At 48.4% G+C, this 26,869-nt stretch overlaps 1 long non-coding RNA gene across 1 annotated transcript; it reads right to left on the reverse strand.

The window, feature by feature from the left end:
• Positions 1–21,301: 21,301 nt before the first annotated feature.
• On the reverse strand, positions 21,302–23,757 carry LOC309552428. The gene is made up of 2 exons (XR_014225139.1): positions 23,542–23,757; positions 21,302–21,384 (listed from the first exon to the last, which is right to left on the reverse strand). It is a non-coding gene; the product is annotated as an uncharacterized lncRNA (long non-coding RNA).
• Positions 23,758–26,869: the final 3,112 nt, after the last annotated feature.

Below are 26,869 nucleotides of genomic sequence, written 5' to 3' on the forward strand. Positions count from 1 at the left end.
CCTACACCGTGAGTCCTACACGCTTGTTATTATTTGCCAATTTGTATACTGCATCAATGGGGTCCCCCTTCTCCTTTTCTCTATGAAATCCACTGGCGTGTGCCTGCTTGCCTGAGTGAAGGAACCCCTGGAACCTAGCTTGATTTGTTCCATTACAATTGCTGAAAACAGGTTGTATACAAGTTGCGACACCTAGTGGTCACACAGGTGGATGCAACCTTCTCTTCAACACACTGGGAAATTCTTGTCACTTTTTATTTATTTATTTATCTGCACCTTACAAGAATTCCCCTAATCTATTAACACTAATTTATCAGGTTTTATTTTTAGTAACACTGATGGTTCAATATAATTTACACTGTATTACATTTGGAATAAATTATCACTCCTTTTTCACTCTTGTTGATTTATTTATTCAATTGCACATGAGCACTTTTGCACGCTGGTTATTATACACAGTTGGAATTTCTCCCAATTGGAACAATATTTATTTGTGCACTTATTTTATTTATTTATTTATTACAAGGCACTGATTCTGAACTTTATCACTTTGAAGCACATATTGTTTTAGTTGACACTCTGTCACCTATAGGTAGCGCCGTGGCAACCTCTCTGCACTTTCCTTTACATTTGTGTCTCCACCTTACATCAGAGCCCCTTTACATCCTCTACAGTGGCCCTTTACATCGGTGCCTCTAGAGTGCCCCTTACATCCTCTAATGTGCTCCATTAGTACTACTGTGCTAAGGGGGCACTCAGGAGGCACTAAGGGGGCACTCTGGAGATACTAAGTTAGTGCCCCCTTATGTCTTCTTCCAGAGTGCCCCCTTAGCGCCTCCTTATGTCCTCTTCCAGATTCCCCCCTTAGGTCCTCCTCTTCAAGAGTGCCCCCTTACGTCCTCCTCTTCCAGAGTCCCCTCTTATGTCCTCCTGTTCCACAGTGCTCTCTTATGTCCTCCTCTTCCAGAGTGCCCCCCTTACATTCTCCTTTTCCAGAGTGCTCACTTCATGCTCCACTACGTCCATCTTTTCTAGAGTACCCCCTTACGTCTTCCTCTTCCATAGTGCCCCCTTATGTCCTCCTCTTCCACAGTACCCCATTACGTCCTCCTCTTCCAGAGTATCCCCTTACATCCCCTTCTTTCAGAGTACCCTCTTATGTCCTTCTCTTCCATAGTGCCCTTTAGTTCCCCCTCATGTCCTTTTCTTTCAGAGTGCATCCTTTTTGTCCTCCACTTCCAGAGTGTCCCCTTAGTGCCTCAGTATGTCCTTCTCTTCCAGAGTGTCCCCTTACGTTCTCCTCTTCCAGAGTGCCACCTCAGTGTCCCCTTATGTCCTACTCTTACAGAGTGTGGCCTTAGTGCCCCTTACATCCTCCTCTTCCAGAGTGCCCTCTTATGTCCTCCACTTCCCGAGTATCCTTATAAGTCCTCCTCCTTCCAGAGTGCCCCCTTATGTCCTCCTCGTCCAGAGTGCCCCTCTTATGTCCTCCTCGTTAAGGGTGCCCCCTATGTCCTCCTCGACTAGGGTGTCCCCTTATGTCCTCCTCTTTCAGGGTGCCCTCTTATGTCCTCCTCTGTCAGGGTCCCCCATATGTCCTCCTCTGTCAGGGTACCCCATATGTCTTCCTCTTTCAGGGTCCCCCCTTATGTCCTCCTCATCCAGGGTGCCCCCTATGTCCTCCTCGTCCAGGGTGCCCCCCATGTCCTCCTCGAATAGGGTGCCCCCTTATGTCCTCCTCTTTCAGGGTGCCCCCTTATGTCCTCCTCTTATGGCCCCCCTCTACTCCTCACTCCAAATCTTTGGCAGCCAGGTTCTCAGAGAGTCCATTGCCTCAAGTGTGGCGGTCCACCAGAAGCCAAGCCAGGATGAAAAGCAAGCCCCCCTGATGGACTGATGGGGACTCCAGGTCCTAGGTGACCTTGTGCAAACTTACCTTTTTCCTTCACCTTCAGGCACTGTTTTTTGATTCGATTTTTCTTTTTTGATGCATTTTAGGTGCTTCCTTTTGACTTTCGATCCCTTAATTTTTGATCCTTGGGCGGGTTCTTAACTGGGATTTCTCGGCCGGGAATCCCTGATATACTGTTGCAAGATGTAGGGGTGAGGGCTCTGGGACCGGTGACTGTCTGACCTCGGAGTGTTCTGTGTTCCTCCGGGTTGGGGTCTCTGGGTCTCTGGGTCATCGACTCCCACAGCTGTTGTTACTACATTGTTGTTAAATGTTATATCTTTTTTGGGCAGGTGAGGGCCGGCGGTGGTGGTCATGCACCCTGTTTGACTTTGTTCCCCACCCTTGGTGGTTGCGACAAAGCCAAACCAACTCCTGGGCTTGACCCAGTGATACGTTTGTGATTTGCCGGGGTTTTTCCCTCGGTGGTTTACAGATTATTTCTATTGCTGTTTGATTTGTCTAACTTATATCTATTGTTATTTTTAGGTTGATACTACTTCAGAGGACTCCTCAGTAGGGTTGAGCGAACACCTAGATGTCCGTGTTCGACGGGTTCGGCCGAACTTTAAAAAAAAGTCCGGGTCCGTGTCCCGGACTTTTACCGAACTTTTCCCGGACACCGAACCCCATTGAAGTCAATGGGGACCCGAACTTTAAGGCACTAAAATGGCTCTAAAACACCAAAGGAAAGGGCTAGAGTGCTGCAAATGGCAGCAAAACGTAATTAAGAGCATGGCAAGTGCTCTGCAAACAAATGTGGATAGGGAAATAACTTAAAACAACAAAAAAAAAACAGAAAAATAAAACAATGTTCTTCTTCATCTCTGAAGGACGAGGCCCATATGGAGTAGGAGGGAGGTTGAGGTGGTGGTGGATGTGGCGGTGACATAGGCGTGCGCACAGGGTGTGCTGGGTGTGCCTGGGCACACCCTAATCACCTAGGGCACATAGCATTGCCAGTGAGGAGATGGGAAAGATCTCCCTGGGACCTGCTCTGCTCTATTTCTCCTTGCCTACAGGTACATGGCCCCGATACATTACTCTCCCTGCTGGCAAACACATGCATGTGTATTTCAACTTTGGGGTGCACACCTTAATGCAATAGGCTGCGCACACCTATGGGCGGTGTAGGTGGAAGCGGCGGTGGAGGAGGACCAGGGCCGGATTAACAGCATCATGGGCTTGGTGCTGAGGATTTTGAAGGGCCTTAAGGGCCGTGCCTTGCCATGCACCCAGAGGAGGAAGGGTGCAGCCATGCATGCCTAATTCAACATGGGATGCTGTCTCTGAAGCCCATAAACACATCCATGCATCGCTAACTGTCCCTCCTTGTCCGGCCTTCACGCTGTGTGGGGAGGTTCTGAGGGTGCTGCCTGGGGAAGCGAGCATAGAAGCCAGACTTCTGTGTTTACAAGTGACAGAAGAGCGGTAACAGTGAATATGGCCAACCCGGGGCCTATATAAAAGGTAGGGGCCTGGAGCTGCAGCTCCAATAGCCCCTACATTAATCTGGCCCTGAGGAGGAGGACGAGGTAGCCAACACTGCTTCTTTTCAAAAATTTTAAATGAGGGTACACCCCAAAAGAGTGAGAAAGAGCAAAAATGGAACAATGGGTGGGTAAGGTCGGTATCCATTGCTATTCTGCATAAGGTACGGAAAAGTCCCGTGGGATCCATGCCTGGTTCATTTTAATGAACGTGAGCTTGTCCACATTGTCTCTGGACAGGCGGCTGCGCTTGTCTGTTATAACGCCCCCAGCCGTGCTAAATACCCGTTCAGATAATACACTGGCTGCAGGGCACGCCAGCACCTCCAAGGCGTAAAGGGCAAGCTCAAGCCATGTGCCCAATTTGGAGACCCAGAAGTTGAAGGGGGCAGACCCGTCATTCACTACATGTAGGCGTGTGCACACATACTGCTCCACCATGTTGGTAAAATGCTGCCTCCTGCTAAGACGTTCCATCTGAGCTGCTGGTGCTGCTGTTTGTTGTGGCGTGCTGACAAAGCTTTTCCACATTTCGGCCATGCTAACCCTGCCTTCTGAGGTGCTGGCGGTGCCCTGGTTGCGTTGGCGACCTCCTCCTCCTCCTCCTCTGCCTTGTGCTTCCACTGTGGCCCCGCTGTCAGATGGGAATGCCAGCAGCATGGCGTCTACCAGCGTGCGCTTGTACTCGCGCATCTTGCGATCGCGCTCCAGTGAGTGAATTAAGGACGGTACGTTGTCCTTGTAACGGGGATCCAGCAGCGTGGCCACCCAGTAATCAGCACAAGTTAGAATGTGGGCAACTCGGCGGTCGTTGTGGAGACACTGCAGCATGTAATCGCTCATGTGTGCCAGGCTGCCCAGAGGCAACGAAAGGCTGTCCTCTGTGGGAGGTGTATCGTCCGTGTCCTCTGTATCCCCCCAGCCACGCACCAGTGATGGCCATGAGCTGGCCTGGGTGCCACCCTGCTGTGAACATGGTTCCATCTCCTCCTCCAGCTCCTCCTCCTCCTCATCCTCCTCATCCTCCAGAACTGTGCCCCTGCTGGACAATTGCGTCCCTGGCGTTTGCGTGTGCAGGAACCCACCCTCGGAGCCCCTTGCGAATGACTGCCCTGAAAGCCTTGGAAATGTTACCTCTTCATCCTCCTCCTCCTCCTCATCCTGTGCCACATCCTCTTCCATCATCGCCCGAATTGTTTTTTCAAGGAGGCATAGAAGTGGGATAGTTAAGCTGAGAACGGCGTCATTGCCACTGGCCATGTTGGTGGAGTACTCAAAACAGCGCAACAAGGCACACAGGTCTCGCATGGAGGCCCAGTTAAATTAAATAGCGGAATAGAAAATATGATCCAAAAAAAGTGTATGTATATCACACGTACACAACCACACTGGGCCCCAATTACTATTGTTTGTACCCCTAAAAGGCTAGATGAGGAGTAGGGGGAGTATGGAACAGGCAGCACCCTCAAACCTTCAGAAGTATGAGATGAACCCCAACAACTTGGAAAGGTGGATCTCTCTCACACGTACCGACACAGACTATCCCGCAATTCAATTGATCCTCAAAGGTTTTTATTGAATAGCGGAATAGGAAATATGATCAAAAAAAGTGTATGTATCTCGCACGTACACAACCACACTAGGCCCCAATTACTATTGTTTGTACCCCTAAAAGGCTAGATGAGGAGTAGGGGGGGTATGGAACAGGCAGCACCCTCAAACCTTCAGAAGTATGAGATGAACCCCAACAACTTGGAAAGGTGGATCTCTCTCACACGTACCGACACAGACTATCCCCCAATTTAACTGATCCCCAAAGGTTTTTGATTAAATAGCGGAATAGAAAATATGATCCAAAAAAAGTGTATGTATATCACACGTACACAACCACACTAGGCCCCAATTACTATTGTTTGTACCCCTAAAAGGCTAGATGAGGAGTAGGGGGGGTATGGAACAGGCAGCACCCTCAAACCTTCAGAAGTATGAGATGAACCCCAACAACTTGGAAAGGTGGATCTCTCTCACACGTACCGACACAGACTATCCCCCAATTTAACTGATCCCCAAAGGTTTTTGATTAAATAGCGGAATAGAAAATATGATCCCAAAAAAGTGTATGTATATCACACGTACACAACCACACTGGGCCCCAATTACTATTGTTTGTACCCCTAAAAGGCTAGATGAGGAGTAGGGGGAGTATGGAACAGGCAGCACCCTCAAACCTTCAGAAGTATGAGATGAACCCCAACAACTTGGAAAGGTGGATCTCTCTCACACGTACCAACACAGACTATCCCCCAATTTAACTGATCCCCAAAGGTTTTTGATTAAATAGCGGAATAGAAAATATGATCCAAAAAAAGTGTATGTATATCACACGTACACAACCACACTAGGCCCCAATTACTATTGTTTGTACCCCTAAAAGGCTAGATGAGGAGTAGGGGGAGTATGGAACAGGCAGCACCCTCAAACCTTCAGAAGTATGAGATGAACCCCAACAACTTGGAAAGGTGGATCTCTCTCACACGTACCGACACAGACTATCCCGCAATTCAATTGACCCTCAAAGGTTTTTATTGAATAGCGGAATAGGAAATATGATCAAAAAAAGTGTATGTATCTCGCACGTACACAACCACACTAGGCCCCAATTACTATTGTTTGTACCCCTAAAAGGCTAGATGAGGAGTAGGGGGGGGGTATGGAACAGGCAGCACCCTCAAACCTTCAGAAGTATGAGATGAACCCCAACAACTTGGAAAGGTGGATCTCTCTCACACGTACCGACACAGACTATCCCCCAATTTAACTGATCCCCAAAGGTTTTTGATTAAATAGCGGAATAGAAAATATGATCCCAAAAAAGTGTATGTATATCACACGTACACAACCACACTGGGCCCCAATTACTATTGTTTGTACCCCTAAAAGGCTAGATGAGGAGTAGGGGGAGTATGGAACAGGCAGCACCCTCAAACCTTCAGAAGTATGAGATGAACCCCAACAACTTGGAAAGGTGGATCTCTCTCACACGTACCGACACAGACTATCCCGCAATTCAATTGATCCTCAAAGGTTTTTATTGAATAGCGGAATAGGAAATATGATCAAAAAAAGTGTATGTATCTCGCACGTACACAACCACACTAGGCCCCAATTACTATTGTTTGTACCCCTAAAAGGCTAGATGAGGAGTAGGGGGGGTATGGAACAGGCAGCACCCTCAAACCTTCAGAAGTATGAGATGAACCCCAACAACTTGGAAAGGTGGATCTCTCTCACACGTACCGACACAGACTATCCCCCAATTTAACTGATCCCCAAAGGTTTTTGATTAAATAGCGGAATAGAAAATATGATCCAAAAAAAGTGTATGTATATCACACGTACACAACCACACTAGGCCCCAATTACTATTGTTTGTACCCCTAAAAGGCTAGGAGTAGGGGGAGTATGGAACAGGCAGCACCCTCAAACCTTCAGAAGTATGAGATGAACCCCAACAACTTGGAAAGGTGGATCTCTCTCACACGTACCAACACAGACTATCCCCCAATTTAACTGATCCCCAAAGGTTTTTGATTAAATAGCGGAATAGAAAATATGATCCCAAAAAAGTGTATGTATATCACACGTACACAACCACACTAGGCCCCAATTACTATTGTTTGTACCCCTAAAAGGCTAGGAGTAGGGGGAGTATGGAACAGGCAGCACCCTCAAACCTTCAGAAGTATGAGATGAACCCCAACAACTTGGAAAGGTGGATCTCTCTCACACGTACCAACACAGACTATCCCCCAATTTAACTGATCCCCAAAGGTTTTTGATTAAATAGCGGAATAGAAAATATGATCCCAAAAAAGTGTATGTATATCACACGTACACAACCACACTAGGCCCCAATTACTATTGTTTGTACCCCTAAAAGGCTAGGAGTAGGGGGAGTATGGAACAGGCAGCACCCTCAAACCTTCAGAAGTATGAGATGAACCCCAACAACTTGGAAAGGTGGATCTCTCTCACACGTACCAACACAGACTATCCCCCAATTTAACTGATCCCCAAAGGTTTTTGATTAAATAGCGGAATAGAAAATATGATCCCAAAAAAGTGTATGTATATCACACGTACACAACCACACTAGGCCCCAATTACTATTGTTTGTACCCCTAAAAGGCTAGGAGTAGGGGGAGTATGGAACAGGCAGCACCCTCAAACCTTCAGAAGTATGAGATGAACCCCAACAACTTGGAAAGGTGGATCTCTCTCACACGTACCAACACAGACTATCCCCCAATTTAACTGATCCCCAAAGGTTTTTGATTAAATAGCGGAATAGAAAATATGATCCCAAAAAAGTGTATGTATATCACACGTACACAACCACACTAGGCCCCAATTACTATTGTTTGTACCCCTAAAAGGCTAGGAGTAGGGGGAGTATGGAACAGGCAGCACCCTCAAACCTTCAGAAGTATGAGATGAACCCCAACAACTTGGAAAGGTGGATCTCTCTCACACGTACCAACACAGACTATCCCCCAATTTAACTGATCCCCAAAGGTTTTTGATTAAATAGCGGAATAGAAAATATGATCCCAAAAAAGTGTATGTATATCACACGTACACAACCACACTAGGCCCCAATTACTATTGTTTGTAGCCCTAAAAGGCTAGATGAGGAGTAGGGGGAGTATGGAACAGGCAGCACCCTCAAACCTTCAGAAGTATGAGATTGTGTTCACTGTACCCCACAAAGATTGAGTTCACTGCACCCCACAATGATTGTGTTCACTGCACCCCACAAAGATTGTGTTCACTGCACCTCACAAAGATTGTGTTCACTGTACCCCCCAAAGATTGTGTTCACTGCACCCCACAAAGATTCTGTTCACTGTACCCCACAAAGATTGTGTTCACTGCACCCCAAAAAGATTGTGTTCACTGCACCCCAAAAAGGATGTTGTTCACTGCACCCCAAAAAGGATGTTGTTCACTCCACCCCAAAAAGATTGTGTTCACTGCACCCCACAAAGATTGTGTTCACTGCACCCCAAAAAGATTTTGTTCACTGCACCCCAAAAAGGATTTTGTTCACTGCACCCCAAAAAGGATGTTGTTCACTCCACCCCAAAAAGATTGTGTTCACTGCACCCCAAAAAGATTGTGTTCACTGCACCCCACAAAGGATTTTGTTCACTGCACCCCAAAAAGATTGTGTTCACTGTACCCCAAAAAGGATGTTGTTCACTGCACCCCAAAAAGGATTTTGTTCACTGCACCCCAAAAAGATTGTGTTCACTGCACCCCACAAAGGATTTTGTTCACTGCACCCCACAAAGATTGTGTTCACTGCACACCAAAAAGGATTGTGTTCACTGCACCCCAAAAAGATTTTGTTCACTGCACCCCAAAAAGATTGTGTTCACTGCAGCCCAAAAAGATTGTGTTCACTGCAGCCCAAAAAGATTGTGTTCACTGCAGCCCAAAAAGATTGTGTTCACTGCAGCCCAAAAAGATTGTGTTCACTGCAGCTCACACACAGAAAAATGGATGTGGATCACTGACACCTGCCTATCTCCAATCCCACACCACACAGCAATATCGATTGTAGTTTGTAGAACACAGTTTCCCTAAAATTCAGCAGACTCTGTCCCTAACAGGATTGAGAAGAGATCGTAGATCAGGATTGAGTGCAGACCCCACCCCCCACACAGCAATATCGATTGTAGTTTGTAGAAGACACTGACCCTATAATTCAGCAGACTCTATCCCTAAAATGCCTACAACTCGCCCTGCCTAAACACTCCGACCTGTCCCTCAATTCTATCCGGACACAAATGGTTTTTTCCTGCCTATCTTTCCCTAATCAGCAGCCAGCACGTTGATGTGTGCTCTGTCCCTGAATCTAAGCAGCATAATGACGCCGCTGCGGCTGCCTCGAACTTATAAAGACTTGGTCACATGCTTCAGACGGCCAATCACAGCTACTGAGACATTTGCAGGCATGGCTGGGATGGCTTAAGGCACACCAGTTAAACGATTGTTGATTGGCTGTTGAAAGCCCGCCATGAAAAGAGCGCCAAAGCATGCAAAACCCGGAAATAAAACGACCGAACACGGATTTTTACCCGAACATACAGTAAAGTGTCCGTGTCCGTGTTCGGGTACAAAAAATCCAATTATTCGGTACGAACACGAATAATACAGTCCGTGTTCGCTCAACACTACTCCTCAGTCCTCGAAAAAAAAAAAAATTTTCTTCTTTTCCTCTCTTTTGTGTCTCTTCTCTTTCCCCCCCCCCCTTTTTTTTTTTTTTACTCGTTTAGTTTGTTTCTCCCGTCCTTCCGAGCTATCTCCTCGAGTAGCCTTGTGGTCATAATGTGAGGGGCCTGAATTCTCCGATTAAGAGGCGGCAGGCCTTTCAACACTACAAATCCCTACATGCAGATGTGTTCTCCTACAGGAGACGCATTTCCCGCCAAACTACATCTGACATTTTTACACCACCATTACCCCACTTTCTATTTAGCTAATGGACCGGGTAAGACGTGGGGGGGGGGGGGGGATTTGCTTCTCCAGGCGGGTGTCTTTCACTTTGGAACGATTTTTAATGGTAGTGGGGTGTTTGGAGGGTTCCCCGGTTTCTATAATCTCCTATTATGCCCCAATTCTGGTCAATTGCCCTTCTTCCGCTCTCTGTTACATACACTCACCCCCCAATTGGAGGGTCTGGTACTTTTGGGGGGGGACTCTAATGTCGCCCTGGACTCCGTGTTTGATAAAACGGCAAAGCCGACGTCCTCTTCTAGACATTATCCTAAAATAGGCTCCACCTTGTGCCACTTCTAGGAGTACTAAAGTCACATCATTTATTCACAACAGTGCACCATTGAATCTGGTTTTTATTTTTTGAAGATTGACTATTGAAACTTTTTTATAATTGGACATTTATCTATGTGGTTTTGAATGATTATACACGTTTTGGCATTTTGTTTATTTTAAGGAGATATGTCACCATAAGCACTGAGCACTTTAAATAGCATTTCTAAATATCACAAGTTTTTAAAGATATTTATGTATTTATGCACAATTGGATTTAATTTATGAGATAGAGAACAGCTTTCTAATCACCATAATAGAGTCTAATCAAGTCCACAACAATAATTGTGACACATACACATGCAAGCACTTTAATTTTGTTTTTTTAATTTCACCTTTGAGGCACACCACCACCCCCATTTAACCAGGCTCTGCAGGTTTCCTTCCCCTTTCAGTGGTGTCCGCGGGCGCTTCCCTATTTGGGGGTTTGGCTGACCCCCGACATTACCTCGCTGTTTAGTGTGAATTTTACACCTCTTTTTGACGCTACGGCTCATGATTTGACACCATGGCGGGCACATGATATCCCCTGGATGGGCAGAATAGCGGCCGTCAAGGTGATGGTCCTTCCGCGGGTGCTCTATTTTTTAGGACTCTCCCGATCTTATTGGCGATGCCTTACTTGCGGCAGCTCCAGGCCCTTATTTACAAATTTATTTGGCATGGGGGGGAGCCGGCTGGCCAATTCCACTATGTACAGATCTAAGAATAGGCCATTTTATTGACCACAAGGGGGTACGGCCTTCTACTTATTTCAGGAAAACAATGAAGATGCCCCCCAGGGAATCCTATCGCCTCCTCCAAATTACCCATTTCCTTCAGACCCTGAAGGATGACCACACTGACATCACGACTAGAACTCTGTACGAGAATAGATGTATGGGGAGGTCTGGAATGAGTGGGGGAATCACGGAACTGTATGGACTAATTACCAACCCGACTGCTAAGCCTTCCTATCAGCTGGCATGGGAGACTGACTTGGGGGAATCTATTGATGAGGAGGATTGGGACAGGTGGTCGGCCATGGTGCACATGGGTATACTCAACACCACTTTAGTTGAGGCAAATTATATGGTGCTATCCCGGTGGTACTGGCTAAATTGTTTCCGGGAACTTCCCCCCTGTGTTTTCGACAATGTGGGCAGCACAGGGATATGTATCATGTGTGGTGGAGCTGCCCGAAGGTTCGGCGCTACTGGATTCGGGTGATTAACCTGATACACTCGGCGACGGGCCAGAGAATAGGAAGAGACGCCAAGATGATGCTCTTTTCTGATTTGCCAGTTGAGATACCAAAACATGCCCATTCCCTTATATTTTTTATTCTCCTGGCGGCAAAAATACTGTAGCGTGTGCTTGGAAGACGCCTGGACTCAATATATTGCAGGTGAAACATAAAATGTCGTGGATTATGCTTAATGAAAATGCACGGGCGACCATGGATGAGTTGATTGTTTCTGTTAAGGAAACTTTACATTTAGAGGATGAGCCCTGTCCTCCGGGCGTTGTGTCCTCATTTGGGACGCACAGGACCCGCAAGTCCGCGCAGGTTTTTCCCTGCCCAGCGGAATTCCATTACACTGTTAATGAAATGTGTCGCACGTTGAAACGTCCATTCCTGGTACCTAGTCGGTTCAAATTGCTTTACCCTTTTGCCCCGGCTACGGAATCATGATGGTGTGTGCCTCCACAGGTAGATCACACTGTGGCCGTGCTGAACAAGGCTACCTTGGTTCGTACTGAGGATACCCCGATTTTTCGGGATCCCACGGACCGGCGGTTGGAGTCTCTAGCCCGCCATTCCTATACGGTGGCGGGTTCATTGCTCAAACCCGTTTTCGTGTCCGTTATGGTGGCTCAGGCGGTGGCTGATTGGATTAAGGTGCTTAGAAGCAACCTAGTGTCCGATGACGTGCCGCCTGCACGACTGGAAATGGTGGACCAGATCCATCAAGGAGTCATGTATCTGTGTGATGCAGCCCTGAATGAGGCCCCCTTGGTGGCTCGCCTCTCGAGTGTCGCGGTACTTAACCAGCGACTGATATAGCTGAAGAGCTGGTCGGCCGACCAGTCCTCGCGGAAAACTGTTGCTGATTTTCCCTATGCTGGCTCTCGCCTTTTTGGCGAGGCGTTGGATACCCTGGTGAAGGGCGTAACGGGGGGTAAGAGCACTATGCTACCCCAGAACCCGAAAAACAAGTCATTCCGTGGCAAGCGGGGTTCTGCGCCTAGATCTACTCAGGGGTCCTTTCGTGCCGTTCGGAACCAATCCAAGGGCAAGCCCTTCAAGGCCCAGGGCAACCAGAAGAAACCCTGGGCGGGTAAGCAGAAGACCGGCAATGCCGGTTCGGCGGGACAATCCGCCTCTGCCTGAAGGGGCGCCCTCACCCATTTCTGGGGTGGGGGGACGTTTGCGCGGTTTCCTCCAACCTTGGCTGCTCTGGATTTTGGACAGGTGGGTCCAGGAAATCGTTCGATCAGGTTACAAGATTGAATTCCTTTCCAGGAAGGAGGGCAAAGTGCGTCCTATTCTGGACCTAAAAGCGCTGAACCGCTTCGTGCGTGTTCGGAAGTTTTGAATGGAGTCTCTCCGTTCGGTTGTGGCCTCCTTGAGTCCAGGAGAATTCCTGGCTTCGATAGATCTGAAGGATGCGTACCTGCACATCCCCATTTTCGAGGGTCATCAGCGGTACCTTCGGTTCGCTATCGCGGAGGACCACTACCAGTTTGTGGCGTTACCGTTCGGTCTCGCTTCGGCACCCAGGGTATTTACCAAGGTGTTGGCACCGGTTCTGGGCCTGCTGCAGGCCCAGGGCATTGCGGTCCTGGGGTACCTGGACGATCTGCTTCTGAGATCGCGTGCCAGTCAGGACCTTGTGCGCGATCTGTCCATCACAGTACAGACGCTCCAGGAGTTCGGGTGGACCATCAACGTTCAAAAATCAGCGTTGTCTCCATCGCTTCACCTTCCCTATCTGGGAATGGTTCTGGACTCTGCTCAGGCAAAGGTATTCTGGCCGGAGGGCAAGCTCCGGACTTTGCGGGACGAAATCCGATCCCTCAGGGACAATCCGTCCTCGTCACTCAGGGCCTGCATGCGGGGCCTGGGTTTGATGGTGTCGGCCTTCGAGGCAATTCCCTTTGCCCAGTTCCACACACGGGTTCTCCAGATCCTGGCCAGGTGGGACAGACTTCCTCAGTCATTGGATCTGGAGGTCTCCTTGAGTCGCCGGACCAGATTGGCTCTTCTGTGGTGGATCCAGTCCCCGTCGGTGGCGGAAGGCAAGTCCTTCCGCCCGTTGGTGTGGACAGTGGTTACCACGGATGCCAGCCTGTCGGGCTGGGGTGGAGTCCTGGTCACCCTATCTGCCCAGGGCACTTGGTCGGAGGAGGAATCCTCACTCCCAATAAATGTGCTGGAACTACGAGCGATAAAACTCTGTCTCTTCCAGTGGTCGGACCGTCTCCAGGGCCTGCCTGTTCGCGTACAGACGGACAATGCTACTGCGGTGGCTTACATCAACCACCAGGGGGGCACCAGGAGTGGTGACCGACATCCTGTCTTGGGCCGAGACTCATGTCCCGGCGATCTCGGCAGTTCACATTCCGGGTGTGGAAAATTGGCAGGCCGACTATCTGAGCCGCCAGACCCTGGACCAGGGGGAATGGTCCCTACACCTGGAGGTCTTTCGGATGCTGTGTGCGAAGTGGGGATCCCCAGACGTGGATCTGTTCGCATCCCGGCTAAATCGAAAGGTGGAAAGGTTCGTGGCAAGAACATGCAATCCGTTGGCGGACGCCTCGGATGCGTTGGTGGCCCCTTGGCATCAGTATCGTCTGATGTACGCCTTTCCTCCGATTCAGTTACTATCCCGGTTCCTTTGCAGATTGGTCTCGGAACCGCACTTGGTGATTCTGGTGGCGCCGGACTGGCCTCGCCGGTCTTGGTATGCCGACGTTGTTCACCTGGCAGTGGCGCCTCCGTGGCGTCTGTCTCTGCGGGAAGATCTCCTGTCTCAAGGTCCGATCTTCCATCCTGCTTTACGGTCGCTGGCTTTAACGGCCTGGCTGTTGAGACCCGGGTCTTGAAGGACAAGGGTCTATCTTCTGAGGTTATCCCTACCCTGATCAAGGCTAGGAAATCTTCCTCTGGTAAGATATATTACCGTACCTGGAAAGCCTACTTCGCCTGGTGTGAGTCCAGGGGGTTTTCCCCTCGTTCTTACTCGGTGTCGAGAATCTTGGCTTTCCTCCAGTCTGGAGTGGATCAGCGCCTGGCGCTGGCCACTATAAAGGGCCAGGTGTCAGCACTGGTGGTCCTTTTCCAACGCCCTGTGGCCTCTCATTCCTTGGTGCGCACATTCATTCAAGGTGTGCGACATTTGGCTCCTCCTAGGAAGGAGCCTTTACCTCCATGGGACTTGAACTTGGTCCTGTCCGCATTGCAGCGTGCTCCTTTTGAAAATATCAGGGAGATTTCGTTGCCTCTGCTGTCGAAAAAGGTTGCCTTTCTTGTGGCGATCACTTCGGCTCGCAGAGTGTCGGAGCTGGCGGCGTTGTCTTGCCGCTCCCCTTACTTGATAATTCACAAGGATAAGGTGGTGTTGAGAACACCCCCGTCCTTTCTTCCCAAGGTGATCACTGATTTCCACCTTAATGAGGAAATTGTCTTGCCTTCGCTTTGTACAAAGCCTAAGCATCCTAAGGAGATTGCTTTGCACTCCTTGGATGTTGTCAGGGCGATCAAGGTCTACCTGAAGTCTACGGAATCCTTTCGGAAGGCGGACTCTCTCTTTGTCCTTCCTGAGGGACCTCGGAAGGGCATGGCTGCATCGGCAGCGACTATTGCCAAGTGCATCAGACAGACCATTGAGCAGGCCTATGCCTTGAAGGAACGGGTTCCGCCCTTCCCTGTTAAGGCGCATTCTACCAGGTCTTTGAGTACTTTCTGGGCCTGTTGGCATCGGGCCTCGGTGACCCAGGTGTGCAAGGCGGCGACTTGGTCGTCAGTGCACACATTTTCCAAGTTCTACAAAGTAGACGTTCTGGCATCGGCTGATGCTTCTTTTGGCCGCAAAGTTCTCAGTGCGGCAGTGCCATGATGGACCCTTGAATTTTTTTCTGGGTCCCTGGCTGTTGGCATTTGCTTTCCTGGGCTGTTGCTCCTGTTGAGCATTGTTTTTTTCTGTTGCCCAGTTGGTTCTTACGGTGCATGTAAGATTCCTTTCTCTGATGTGGGTACTGTGTTGCCTTTTCTATGGTTGCGTCTCCCACCCCTCATGTCTATACTGCTTTGGGACATCCCAATAGTGATGACTTAGAGGAGGCGGCGACTGTCGGAGGACGTAAGAGAAAACAGAATTTTTGTAAAATCTTACCTGTAAAATTCCTTTCTCTGAGTCCTCCGACAGTCGCCGCCCCCTCCCCTCTTTTGGGGTTCTTAATACCTACTGCTATGCTACCAAACTGAGTTGGGAGTGGTGATGCAGGGGGGGGTATTGACCAGATGGGACAGCCCCCGTGGGTGTGTATATGCTAATGCCTTTTGTCTTTTGACTAAGTCTATATGCCTAGCTATTCCTACGGATAGGTGGACAATACCCAATAGTGATGACTTAGAGGAGGCGGCGACTGCCGGAGGACTCAGAGAAAGGAATTTTACAGGTAAGATTTTACAAAAATTCAGTTTTTGATTGGTTTGCGCAAAAGTTATTGCGTTTACTAACTAAGGGAAAGATTTTTGTCATTTTTGTTGTTTTTTTTTTAACGAGTAATGGCGGCGACCTGCGATTTTCTTTGCGGGACTGCGACATTGCGGCGGACAGATCGGACCCTTGACTGACATTTTTGACACGTTTGGGGTTACCAGTGACATTACTACAGTAATCAGTGCTATACATATGCACTGTTACTGTAAAAATGACACTGGCAGTGAAGGGGTTAACTTTTTTTTGAGAGGGAGAGGTTAAGTGTGTCCCTAGGGGCGTGATTCTAACTGTGATTGGATGTGGCTACTTGTGTAAGAACAGAGATCAACGGTTCTACATAGCAGAACCGTATGATCTCCATTCTTACACAGGGAAGAATGACAGGCGGCTTTGTTTACATTAGCCGCCTGCCTTTCTCCCTCTGTGTAACGGACGATCGCGAGTGCCCGGCGGACATCGGGTCCGCCGGGCACACGCGCGGGGGGTCAGTGACCGAGCGGGAGCGGGAGCGTGCCTCTGGGGGCGCGGGCTCGCCCCCAACACCCTTACAGGCTAGCGATGTAGTCCTATGTCGCTTTGCCTGTGAGGGGCTGACCGCCGCAGTAAATAGTCGGCAAGTGGTTAAGAGGGGTTTGGGCAGGTGCCCTCTCACCAATCCTGCAGTGATATCCCCAGTGAATGTTCTGAAACAGACAGTCTTTTCAGATTACCAACTGGTCACCTCGCCCTGGAACTACTCTCTCGGCTGATGCAGGTGCGTCCAGACACTTACCCACGATCCTCCTTTAATCAGGCAGGTCGTCTTGAGCACAGCCGTGGGTCGATTGGGAAGATAGCAGCTTTCCTTTTCTCTTGCATCCAGTCTCTTCTGTGCCTCATGGAGAACTGAACTCCTACCAGCCAAAATTGATGCCTCTTCTCCTCCTCTTTTCAGAGAACCCTGGTAAATGTAGTTCTGTCATAACATAAGTTTATGGAGCCATTGCAGGTGAAGACGACATGCCCCAAAATGCCTTGTACATTGCTGCTGAGTGGCTTCCTTCTTCCTGCCAATGAGAATGCAGTGGTAGGGAGGAGAACACAGAGTCACTCTCTTATGAGCAGAAGGAGAAGGGGATCCCCCGCAGGCACTGACAGGCTCTTTCTTCCTCAGTGAGAGCCTCGGTCAGCTTGGCACGGTGCAGGAGATGCGAGACACCCACTACATATACACTCACCAGCCACTTTATTAGGTACATCTTGATAGTACCGGTTTGGACCCCCTTTTGCCTTCAAAACTACTTTCATTCTTCGTGGCATAGATTGAACCAGCTGTTGAAAACATTCTTCAGAGACTTTGGTCTGTATTGACATGATAGCATCATGCAGTTGCTGCAGATTTGTCAGCTGCGCATCCATGATGGGAATTTCCCGTTCCATCACATCCCAAAGGTGCTCTATTGGATTGAGATCTGGTGACTGTGGAGGCCATTGGAGTACAGTGACCTCATTGTCATGTTCAAGAAACCAGTGCTGAGATGAATTGAGCTTTGTGACATGGTGCATTATCCTGCTGGAAGGAGCCATCAGAAGATGGGTATACTGTAGTCATAAAGGGATGGATATGGTCAGCAACAATACTCAGACAGGCCGTGGCAATTTAACGATGCTTAGTTGGTACTAAGGGGCCTAAAGTGTGCCAAGAAAATATCCCCCACATCATTACACCACCAGCCTGAACCGTTGAAACAAGGCAGAATGGACCCATGCTTTCATGTTGTTGATGCCAATTCTGACCCTACCATCTGAATGCTGCAGTTGAAATCGAGACTCATCAGACCAGGCAACGTTTTTCCATTCTTCCATTGTTCAAATTTGGTGAGCCTGTTCAAATTGTAGCCTCAGTTTCCTGTTCTTAGGTGGCAGGAGTAGCACCCGGTGTGGTCTTCTGCTGCTGTAGCCCATCTACTTCAAGGTTCAATGTGTTGTGCATTCAGAGATTGAATTCTGCATACTTTGGTTGTAACGAGTGGTTATTTGAGTTACTGTTGCCTTTCTATCATCTGGAACCAATCTGCCCATTCTCCTCTGATCTCAACAGGGCATTTTTCTCAACACAACTGCAGCTCACTGGATATTTTCTCTTTTTTGGACCATTCTCTGTAAACCTGAGAGATGGTTGTGTGTGAAAATCCCAGTAGATCAGCAGTTTTTGAAATACTCAGACCAGCCTGTCTGGCACCAACAACCATGCCACGTTCAAAGTCACTTAAATACCCTTTCTTCCTCATTCTGATGCTCAGATTGAACTTCAGCAAGTTACCTTCACCACGTCTAGATGCCTAAATGCATTGAATTGCTTCCAATATGACTGGCTGATTAGAAATTTGTATTACAAAGCAATTGAACCGGTGTACCTAATAAAGTGGCTGGTGAGTGTATATATATATATATATATATATATATATATATATATATATATATATATATATATATATATATAAATATATGTAGCAGGATCCTCAGCCGTTTTTCTGGATATGGGTCCCCCGGATCACCGGGTGCAACAAAAGTACCTTTGTGCATGTTTCTCCAAGTGAGTACTGAAACAATGACCAGTCCAGTATCTTTGGGTTTTTATATTTATTGAGAACTTGGATAGGAGAAGGGATGAGTGGGATACTCCTTTGGCTCAACGATGCACAATTTACAGGGGACAACTGAAAAAATGCCTATTGGCGCTGACTTGATGCTGTGATGCCAGTCAACGCTGGCTTGCTGCCTGTTAACACTGAACTGACTTCTGGTCACCTCCTTGTGACTCAAAGTCCTTTTAAAGCTCCATTTGGCACTCCTTGCTGAGGTAGTTACTTTATCACTGCTGCACTGCTGAACACTTGTAGGCTTCAGGGCCCGCATCGGCAACCTCCTTCACACACTTATCTTCAGGGCTTAGACTCTGGCACTGTGGCAGGCGCAGCACTATGAAGTGCCTTATGCGCTGTGGCATTAAAAGAACTTGATTTCTCTGATTTCAGTCTAACCAGACTGTCTGTTACTTTATAAATTCCTCTAATACCGTTCTATGGAAAGCAGTAGGTTTAAAGAGCACACCAAACGCTTAAGATATCTTCTTTATTGACTTCAACTTTTCTTCATATATAACACTGACACTTTTGCAGAAGACAGTCCATATACAAACATGTGTTCAATGAAGTATAACAAAATGGTGGATATATTTCTCTCGTCAGCATCTGTACTTTCACTTTAAATTCTGTAGACACCTTATGATCTCTCTGAGAGGTATACATGATGCTTAATCTATATTCTTTCTGCTCTATTGCTGTTTGCTATAATGTTTGAAGTTTGGTTTGAGTTCAATTGTTTGATCTGGTTTGATTTGAGTTTGCTATGACTAGAGTTGAGCGGACACCTGGATGTCCGTGTTCGGTGGGTCCGGCCGAACTTGAAAAAAAAGTGACCCGGACTTTTTCCGAACCTGACCCGGACACCGAACCCTATTGAAGTCAATGGGGACCCGAACTTTCAGGCACTAAAATGGCTCTAAAAAAGCAATGGAAAGGGCTAGAGTGCTGCAAATGGCAGCAAAATGTAGTTAAGAGCATGACAAGTGCTCTGCAAACAAATGTGGATAGGGAAATAACTTAAAATAACAGAAAAAACATAAAAATAAAAAATAATAATCTTGATCTAGGAGGACGAGGCCCATATGGAGTAGGAGCTTGAGTTGGCGGTGGATGTGGCGGTGTAGGTAGAAGCGGCAGTGGAGGAAGACGAGGTAGCCACTAGCCAACACTGCTTTTTGTTTTTCATTCTTATGTTAGTGGGGGACAGAACCTGCAGCAGTATTTGGTCGGGCCTAATGCGCCTCTACGAATGTTGAGGCCATAACAAGTGAAGGCGATAGAATGGCTTGCTGACCATGCCTCCACTTCACATTGTCTCCCACCAAGTCTACTGCTGGAAGGTCAGAGTTGGCACCTGATGCTGATGTCCACCATCAGTCTTTCACCTCACCCCCGTGCAAATCAGCCAAGCAGTCTGAGGCCCAAGTCATGCAGCAGTCTCTACTGCTTTTTGATGACTCTGTTAGTAGGGTTTCCCAGGGCCATCCACCTAGCCCTGCCCCAGAAGTGGTAGAGATTGAGTGCACCGATGCCCCAACCACTTATGTTTCAAGATGAGAACATGGGGAGGACCAAGGCAGCATGTCTCGGATGATGAGGCAAAACACAGGTGCCAACTGCTGCAGCATTTCGGAATTGTGGAGAGACCAACAAGGAGGCAGGCCTGAAGGCTGGGTGAAAAAGCCATGGAAAGGGATAGAGGGCTGCAAACGGCAGCAAAATGTTGTTAAGACCATGGCAAGCTCTCTGCAAACAAATGTAGATAGGGAAATAACTTCAAATAACCTAAAAAACATAACAATAAAAAATAATAATCTTGATCTAGGAGGACGAGGCCCATATGGAGTAGGAGGTTGAGGTGGCGGTGGATGTGAAAGTGGCGGTGGAGGGGGACGAGGTAGCCAACACTGTTTTTTGTTATTAATTACATTTTTAGGGTACACACCAAAAGAGTGAGAAAGATCAAAAATGCAACAATGGCTGTGTAAGGCCGGTATACATGTGTATTCTGCACAAGGTACGGACAAGTCCTGTGGGATCCATGCCTGGTTCATTTTAATGAACGTAAGATTGTCCACATTGGCTCTGGACAGGCGGCTGCGCTTGTCTGTGATAACGCCCCCAGCCGTGCTAAATACACGTTCAGATAATACACTGGCTGCAGGGCAGGCCAGCACCTCCAAGGCGTAAAGGGCAAGCTAAGGCCATGTGCTCAATTTGGAGACCTAGAAGTTGAAGGGATCTTCTAAGGTGCTGGCGGTGCCCTGGCTGCGTTGGCGACCTCTTCCTCCTCCTCCTCTGCCTTGGCCTTGTGCTTCCACTGTGGCCCCGCTGTCAGGTGGGAATGCCAGCAGAATCGCCTCTACCAGCGTGCGCTTGTACTCGCGCATCTTGCGATCACGCTCCAGTGAGTGAATTAAGGATGGTACGTTGTCCTTGTAACGGGGGTCCAGCAGCATGGCCACCCAGTAATCAGCACAAGTTAGAATGTGGGCAATTCGGCGGTCGTTGCGGAGACACTGCAGCATGTAATCGCTCATGTGTGCCAGGCTGCCCAGAGGCAACGAAAGGCTGTCCTCTGTGGGAGGTGTATCGTCTGTGTCTTCTGTATCCCCCCCAGCCACGCACCAGTGATGGCCATGAGCTGGCCTGGGTGCCACACTGCTGTGAACATGGTTCCATCTCCTCCTCCTCCTCCTCCTCATCCTCCAGAACTGTGCCCCTGCTGGACAATTGTGTACCTGGCGTTTGTGGGTGCAGGAACCCACCCTCGGAGCCACTTGTGAATGACTGCCCTAAAAGCCATGGAAATGATCCCTCTTCCTCCTCCTCCTCCTGTGCCACATCCTCTTCCATCATCGCCGATGCGTTTTTTCAAGGAGGCATAGAAGTGGGATAGTTAAGCTGACAACGGCGTCATCGGCACTGGCCATGTTGGTGGAGTACTCAAAACAGCGCAACAAAGCACACAGGTCTCGCATGGAGGCCCAGTTATTGGTGGTGAAGTGGTGCTGTTCCGCAGAGCGACTCACGCGTGCGCGCTGCAGCTCGCACAGTCTTTCCAGCATGTGCAAGGTGGAGTTCCACCTTGTGGGCACATCACATATGAGGCGGTGAGTGGGAAGGCCGAATTTACGCTGCAACGCTGACAGGCGAGCAGCAGCAGGGTGAGAACGCCGAAAGTGCGCACAGACGGCATGCACTTTCTACAGCAGCTCTGACATATCGGGGTCATTTTGAAGGAACCTCTGCACCACCAAATTCAGCACATGCACCAGGCAAGGGATGTGCGTCAAACCGGCTAGGCCCAGAGCTGCTATGCGATTTTGCCCGTTATCGCACACCACCATGCCGGGCTTGAGGCTCGCTGGCACCAACAACTCATCGGTCTGCTGTTCCATGCTCCTCCACAACTCATGCGCGGTGTGGGATTTTTCCCCCAAACATGCAAGTTTTAAAACTGCCTGCTGTCGTTTACCCCTGGCTTTGCTGAATTTGGTGGTAAAGGTGTCACGCTGACCGGATGAGGAGGCGGTAGAGGATGAGGAAACGGAGTAGGAGGAGTTAGGAACAGGAGGCAAACTGAAGCGCCCTGCAATCCTCGGTGGTGGAAGGAGATGCGCCAAACAAATTGAAAGGGTGTATCTCACACGTACACATACAGACTATGCCGCAATTTAATTTTTTTCACCTGCATGGGTGTATATTGAATAGCGGAATAGAACAAAAGTATATAAAAGGGTGTATCTCACATGTACAGACTAGGCCGCAATTGAATTATTTTCACCCGCATGGGTGTATATTGAATAGCGGAATAGAACAATAGTATCCACAAGGGTGCATCTCACACGTACAGACTATGCCGCAATTTAATTTTTGTCACCTGCATGGGTGTATATTGAATAGCGGAATAGAACAAAAGTATATAAAAGGGTATATCTCACACGTACAGACTAGGCCGCAATTGAATTATTTTCACCCGCATGGGTGTATATTGAATAGAGGAATAGTTCATCCAGGAGGAAACTGCTTTGCAGGTTTTCTGGGAGTGCCCCTTTGCACAGAGCCTGTTTAGGGCCTTGGAACCTGAACTTAAGGACTTTGTACCACAGTCTGCCATCACACACTTTGGTGTGCTAAATGGATTATTTGGTGGAACTTTTTCCCAAGAGGACATTGACAACGCCTGTTAGGTTCTGTGTTCCTTTAAGGACACTTTATGGTGCACCAAAAAGTGCCTTAACTACCAGCGAGAGAGGATGTCCATTTAGGACTGTCGCAGACTGGTCCATAGTCTGCTCAGAGACTATAACCTAATGGATCTCATGGAGGAAGAGGAGGTCTAGCGATTTCCCCTTCCCCAACTCTCCCTTGTGTGTTTTTGTCCTTTCAATAAAGCATCGGGCTTGCACTTCTCCACCTCCCTTTCCCCCACTCTTTATTGTTTGTGTGTTTCACGTTTGTCTTTATTTGCACACATAATCTGATTAGTAGGGTATACGTCCTTAGGACTGTCCCTGAACGTCTTGGGGGGGGGGGGGGTATGGATATGGCCTTTTGGCTTGGTTCACCCACCTAGTACTTTGCCAGTGTAAGTACACCAGTCCCTGTCAGCAGCCTTGCGCCCCGGGGGATATCAGGGTCAGGGTCCTTCCTCTTTCGGGAGGAGGACCATGTGTACACCCTGTGTACTTTTTTATGCACCCGCCGGGTGATAGTCTGAGTGTGTTCACACACCACGGGCTTATAAAAGAAAAACCGGCTGGTGGTCCTGGTTTTTGTGGCATGCCGACAAACCTTTTCCACATTTCATACATGCTAGCCCTGCTCTCTGAGGTGCCGGCGGTGCCCTGGGTGCGTTGGCGACCTACTCCTCCTCTGCCTTTGCCTTGTGCTTTCAATGTGCCCCTGCTGTCATGTGGGAATGCCACCAGCATCGCTTCTTGACCTTTTGGCTAAGATCAAGTGTAGTATCAGTTGTTATAAGTTATACAGTGGGGGCGCTGTGATGTCATTCTGCCTGACCAAGATTGGGTGGCGGCTATGGAAACCTGCTGGAGTGATGGGGGCTTGGAAGGTTTGATGTGTGGCCCCTGACATAGTATTCGAGGTGGCTTCGGCTACCATGAAGAACGGGGTTCTGCCAGGCCTTCTGGCTAGACAGATCATGGAAACCCTATGTCCCCGTCAGGAGACTTGCCAACCAGTAATCAGCACAAGTTAGAATGCGGGCAACTTGGCAGTCGTTGCGCAGACATTGCAGCATGTAATCGCTCATGTGTGCCAGGCTGCCCAGAGGCAACAAAAGGCTGCCCTCTGTGGAAGGTGTATCGTTTGTGTCCTCTGTATACCCCCAGCCACGCACCAGTGATGGCCACAAGCTCGCCTGGGTGCCACCCTGCTGTGAACATGGTTCCTCCTCCTCCTCATCCTCATCCATCTTCCAGCAATTTTTCAAAAAGGTATACAAGTGGGATAGTAACGCTGAGAACGGCGCCATAGGCACTGTCCATGTTGGTGGAGTACTCGAAACAGCGCAACAAGGCACACTGGTCTCGCATGGAAGCCCAGTTATTGGTGAAGTGGTGCTGTTCTGCAGAGCGACTCACGCGTGTGTGCTGCAGCTGAACCTCCGCTATGGCCTGCTGCTGCTCGCACAGTCTTGCCAGCATGTGCAGGGTGGAGTTCCACCTTGTGGGCACGTTACATATGAGGCGGTGAGCGGGAAAGCCGAAGTTACGCTGCAGCGCTGACAGGCGAGCAGAAGCAGGGTGAGAACGCCAAAAGTGCGCACAGACGGCCCACACTTTCTGCAGCAGCTCCGACATGTCGGGGTCATTTTTAAGGAACCTCTGCACCACCAAATACAGCACATGCGCCAGGCAAGGGATGTGCGTCAAACCAGCTAGGGCCAGAGCTGCTATGAGATTTCGCCCGTTATCGCACACCACCAGGCCGGGCTTGATGCTCGCTGGCACCAACAACTCATCGGTCTGCTGTTCCATGCTCCTCCACAACTCCTGCGCGGTGTGGGATTTTTCACCCAACCAGACAAGTTTTAAAACTGCCTGCTGTCGTATACCCCTGGCTGTGCTGAAGTTTGTGGTGAAGGTGTTACGCTGACCGGATGAGGAGGCGGTAGAGGATGAGGAAGAGGAGTAGGAGTAGTTAGGAACAGGAGGCAAACTGAAGCACCCTGCAATCCTCAGCGGTGGAAGGAGATGTGCCAAACAAATTTAAAAGGTGTATCTCACACGTACCGATACAGACTATGCCCCAATTGAATTTTTTTCACCTGCATGGGTGTATATTAAATAGCAGAATAGAACAAAAGTATATAAAACGGTGAATCTCACACGTACAAACACAGACTAGGCCCCGATTACAGTTTTTTGTACCCTAAAGGGAGGATGAGGATGAGGAAGCGGAGTAGGAGTAGTTAGGAACAGGAGGCAAACTGAAGCGCCCTGCAATCCTCGGCGGTGTAAGGAAATGCGCCAAACAAATTTAAAAGGTGTATCTCACACGTACCGATACAGACTATGCCGCAACAGACTATGCCGCAATTTAATTTTTTTCACCTGCATGGGTGTATATTAAATAGCGGAATAGAACAAAAGTATATAAAAAGGTTTATCTCACATGTACAAACACAGACTAGGCCCCAATTACAATTTTTTGTACCCTAAAGGGAGGATGAGGAAGAGGAGTAGGAGGAGTTAGCAACAGGATGCAAACTGAAGCGCCCTGCAATCACAACCGACATGCACATTAGAACAGCAGTTTGTAGAAGACCGTCATAGTAAAAGTTGCATCCCAAATTTTTCTTTTATCCCCCCAAAGTTGCATCCAAAATTTTGTTTTTTTTTCACCCAAAGTTGCATCCAAAAATTTTTTTTATCCCCCCCCCAAAAGTTGCAGCCAACCATTTTTTATCCCCCCCCCCCAAAACTTGCATCCAAAATTTTTTCTATTTTTTTTCCCCAAAGTTGCATCCCAAATTTTTTTTTATCCCCCCCCCCCCAAAGTTGCATCCAAAATTTTGTTTTTTTACCCCCCCCCAAAACTTGCAGCAAACCATTTTTTACCCCCCCCCCCCAAAGTTGCATCCAAAATTTTTTTTATTTTTTTACCCAAAGTTGCATCCCAAATTTTTTTTTTATCCCACCCCAAAGTTGCATCCAAAAATTTGTTTTTTTTTAATCCCCCCCCCCCCCCCCAAAGTTGCATCCAAAAAATTTTTTTATCCCCCCCCCCCAAAAGTTGCAGCCAACCATTTTTTTTATCACCCCCCCCCCCCAAGTTGCATCCAAAATGTTTTTTTCTCTCCTACTCCCCCCCCCCCAAAGTTGCAGGGCAAAAATGAGATGCACTGCGCCCACACAACATGCACATTAGAACAGCAGTTTGTAAGAGACTGTCATTGTAAAAGTTGCAGACACAAAGATCGTTCACTGCACCACCCCCCACACAGCAAAATCGATGTAGATCGCTAACGGACGATTGTTCTGTCCTGTGTCTCCTAATCTCTCCCTGCCTACTCTCTTCAGCCTGTCCCTAAAATGCTTTTCTATCTTTCCCTGCCTACACTTCGACCTGTCCCTACATTCTTTTCTAACAGCCACAATGTTTTTTTTTTCCCTGTCTGTACCTAATCAGCAGCAGCCAGCACCGTTGTGTGTGCTCTCTCCCTACACTAGAGCAGACTGATGCGCACTGCGCTGTGTCTCTAGCTTATAAAGACCTGGGTCACATGCTTCAGCTGGCCAATCACAGCCATGCCATTAGTAGGCATGGCTGTGATGGCTTTTATGGCACACCAGTTAAACGCTTGTTGATTGGCTGTTGAAACCGCGCCATTAAAACCGCGCCATTACATACAAAACAGGAAATAAAATTACCAAACACGGATTTTAAACCCGAATATACAGTAAGGTTTTCAGGTCCGTGTCCGGGTAACAAAAATCCAATTATCCGGTACGGATCCGAATAATACAGTCCAGTAAAGATTGGGGGGTGATATGTGCGCTGTCACTTGGGTATTCAAATAGGAGGAATTCCTAGAATGTATTGCAGCTGATGATGATAATGAGATTAGGATAAAATCCTATCCCACCTACAGCCAGCCCTGGTAAATTCACTCAATACCAATCAATATCAAATCGCAAAAGTGAGTCGGCGCTGGTGGGAAACAATTTT

Source organism: Pelophylax lessonae, assembly GCF_965119305.1.
Source record: "Pelophylax lessonae genome assembly, chromosome: 4".
NCBI classification, from domain to species: Eukaryota; Metazoa; Chordata; class Amphibia; order Anura; family Ranidae; genus Pelophylax; species Pelophylax lessonae.